This window comes from Trichosurus vulpecula, chromosome 1 (assembly GCF_011100635.1).
Source record: "Trichosurus vulpecula isolate mTriVul1 chromosome 1, mTriVul1.pri, whole genome shotgun sequence".
In the NCBI taxonomy this organism is placed as follows: Eukaryota; Metazoa; Chordata; class Mammalia; order Diprotodontia; family Phalangeridae; genus Trichosurus; species Trichosurus vulpecula.
The window spans coordinates 472,703,336-472,707,300 of NC_050573.1; the positions used below are offsets into that span (position 1 = coordinate 472,703,336).

At 36.6% G+C, this 3,965-nt stretch overlaps 1 pseudogene; it reads left to right on the forward strand.

The window, feature by feature from the left end:
- Nucleotides 1–466: 466 nt before the first annotated feature.
- Nucleotides 467–857, forward strand: LOC118834785 (annotated as a pseudogene).
- Nucleotides 858–3,965: the final 3,108 nt, after the last annotated feature.

The following is a 3,965-nucleotide window of genomic DNA, read 5'->3' on the forward strand; positions in this document are numbered from 1 at the left end:
CTCATTACTGGTGATTGCCTGAAATTACTCCAGTGTTCCCTACAATTTTTAGGGAATCGAAATGAAAGACCAGATTCAACTTTCACTTAAAACAAAGAAAAAAAAACTAACCTAAAAAACACCAAATAAAACTTTGCAAAAGTTTTCCAGGGCTGGTGAGGGAACCTAAAAATGATTAAAGAAGGTTTCTAGGCCATCAAGGTAACCTCATCCCATGGACCTGAATTACATAAGGATCAGAGATAACCCGACCAGACACATGTTACACTGAAGCTAACAGTTTGGGTATTCTTAGTTTCTAAAAAAAGAGAAGTAAACCTGGATTTGGTCCCATAGTGTGTCCTAGGCAAATCCACATGCACCAACATTCTAGGGATTCAAGACCTATATTCAAATAAACATCCATGCTCATACTGGGTACTGTACTACAAGAGATATTATGGTCCCTTCACCCTCCGGAGCCAACATGGGTTGCGTTGGGACCAAGACCGTGAAGAAGGCAGCTCGAGTCATCATCGAAAAGTACTTCACCCTCCTGGGCAATGACTTCCACACCAATAAGCGCGTGTGTGAGGAGATCGCCATCATCCCCAGCAAGAAGCTCCACAACAAGATCGAGGGATATGTTACTCATCTGATGAAGCAGATCCAGATAGGCCCTGTGAGAGGTATCTCCATCAAGCTGGAGGAAGAAGAAAGAGAAAGGAGGGACAACTATGTCCCAGAGGTCTCTGCTTCGGAACAGGAAATTATTGAAGTGGACCCTGACACCAAAGAAATGTTGAAACTCCTGAACTTTGGCAGTTTATCCAACCTGCAAGTTACCCAGCCCACAAACACCAAGAGGACCTGTTTAATATTTACATTTGCCTTCTTTCCAATAAACATGGGAATGCCCCAGGGGGAAAAAAAAAAACAAGAGATATTTTGCAGGAAATCCAGATACCAGATGCTGGTAAATATTTTAATAAGCAGTTCTCTAGGGAGGAAAATGAAAGCATGACATACCTTAAAGTTTAATCATCATTATTGTTTTTTCCCTTATCTTATTAAGTCTAGACAATCTACAAAATAATAAATTGAGCTTTGATTTGTGCAACATTTCACAATGCTCACCCTAATAATTTAATAATCAGCTCATGGGAGCTTTAAGATATGAAAATGTCTGACCCCTGACTATTATTATGTAGATATTCAACCATAACAAAAAAATGTGTTTAGAGTCTACACCTCTGCTTCCTCAATTGTGCCTCAAACTCTCTTGATCTGACTCAGAAACTGTTGAATAGGGTTTCTCTTTTTGAGTGAAAACTCAATAACATGGGGTTTTAATTCATTCAAAACTCATTTTGCTTTTTGAAGTTTTAGTTTCTTTCAAAATCACATTTGTTTTCTGTGGTCACTTGTTTTCTTAGAAAATGATTCTATTCTTCCACAAAAGCAGGGGTTCTCAACTTGATGATGTCTGTCAAATGTAAGAAAAATTAAATTAAATTTAAAATAAAAAAATGAAAGAAAGGAATGTCCTCTTTCTTTCAATGGTCACTGAAATTCGGTGGTGTGGGCCTGTCTCAGCAGAAACAGCCATCTTGTAAAAATTGTATTCTTAGGAACATAGTCCATTTGGGTGGGAGCTTAGGAGGGAGAATTCTAGGGTCTGAACTGTGGACCTTGGTCTCTGCCTTATTTACTAATTGTTTATAAAAATACCAAATGATACCAAAAGAGAAACAGGAAAGCTTATTTATTTAAAAAAATATATCATTTCTCTTTAGCAATAAATGTCTCCTGTGCTCTACCTGTCTTGTTAAAAGTTATCTGCTTGTATCATGTAACCCATAATAAGTAACTCTGGCTAAAGAGTGATTGTAAGACTTTGTGTCATCTTTTTAAGTAGCAACTAGGGCCAAGTAACAGGCAAGAAACTTTTTTTAAAGTCATGTAGTGTAAGGTTGTTCTGTAGAATTTGGAGTTTTAGAAAACCAACAGTCACCTATTCTAGCTACTTTTTAATATCTGCCAAAGTCTCCATTCAGACTGGTCTTTATAAACAGACTTGCAGAAACAAAGGCACTGAGGTGTCATAAAAGTCCAATGGGAGAGAATGTTGGACAACACATTTGAATCTTCCAGTGCTGTAGCTTGACTTGAAAGAGACAGACATTGGGGTTACTTGGTAAGTGGTGGCCATCAAGATAACCCAGTGTGGAATGTGAGTTCTCCAAAACCTGAAGTTTAATAAGTTTCTGGATTTCTTTCTTAGATTGTAGGAAAGCAAATAGGAATAGTTTACTTTGGAGATTCTTAGAAGTTCACAGGAAACAAAAAAACCTTAACGTGTATGCAAAAATAACCAAAGTTTAGGTAGCAATAAACAGGAACTAGGGTTTCTAATACAACATGGCTAATTTGACCATATTAATATCACTGCTATTTGGCTAGCAAACACCCATCACTGGAATATTGAACTGGATGCACACATCTATGTAAAAGAAATAATACAGATAAAAGTGGGGTGGGAAGTAGCATTGCATATTAAAAGAAATAAATTCATGTAAGGAAATTCAAAAAGATGGAGTGGGTGGAGCATAGTGGAAAGAATTTGGATAAAAATCAATTGAGGAAGAAACAAGTGATTTTGTCCTTTGTATATATTACAGATGACATGAACAGAAAGAGGAAATAGATGAGGAGTTTGGAAAACAGAGCACAAGACTGGCACAGAGGAATGTTGTAGATGTGATGGAAGATTTCAATTATCTAGACATTTACAAAAAGCACCTTTCTTGACTTGTCTAAATATAATTTCATCAAGGGAATATTGTAGGACTCAAAGGGAGAATTCTATTTTGGATATATTTCTTACTAAAAGGGAAAAAACCTGGAATCCAGAAATCATGAAACTTTGTATGGAAATGATGACTATCTTTTACATATTGTGATGCAGAAGGGAAAGAAAGCTAGGTATAGACTAACATCCATCCTAGACTTGGAGAGAACAGACAGCATATTCAGAGGAATGCTAGGTAGTATCCCCTAGACTAAAATTCTACAAGGAAAATCAGCCCCAGACAGACGTGACGCTCTCAAAAAAGAAAATTCAACGTCACAAAAATAAAATTTCCAATGAGGAGGAAAACAAGCAATATTCAGAGACCAGTATAGATGCCCAGAGAAATCACTAGTAAATTTAGATTTAAAAATGAATATACAGAAATGTTAGGAAGATGGGAAAAAGAGAGGAAAGGGAGATCATCTACTTTTCCATTGCTTTGGAAGCATGTCTGCTTTGTGCATGTCACAGTTAAGACCTAAGTAGTCTTTGATAAGCTAGATATTGGTTTGCAAATCCCTAGCTGTCTCTTCTGTGTTCTTTTTCTACTGAAGTTGCAAATACTACTGCCATTTTTTAAAGATTCCTCTAATGTAATCTTTCCACTTAAATATTGAGTAAATGGCTTTCTTTCAAGTATTGCTACATATAGCTTAGTAAATTTGTTTTTTAAAAGTGCAACAGATTTTTTTCTCTTAATTTCTGCAAACAGTTGTCTTTTCTTCCCCATTTCCCCCCAACCAACATACTCTAAGATAACAGTTGGTCCTGTCAAGGTCATTCTCAGGATATTTATTAGGATCTAAACAGAACAGTCAGCCCATCCTAAAATTACCACTACCTCCAAATACCACTGACTATAGATCATCCTTAGTATAATTATAGGAACCAGTCCATCATAGGTTTTTTTGCAGAAAACAGGTTCACTCATCTGAGGCCACTGAAGGTCACATAATAATAGTGAGTATAGAAAAGACTATGTAGCAAATGTGCTCTGGACAATTAGCTCTCAGAAAAAAAAACTGTTCATTAGCTCAGGCACCTGATCAATTAGCATTCATAAATCTTCAAGTACATATGAAGATCTGGGGGCCTTATTGATAAGGACCAAGGCCAGAAGCAAGCCTTTTTC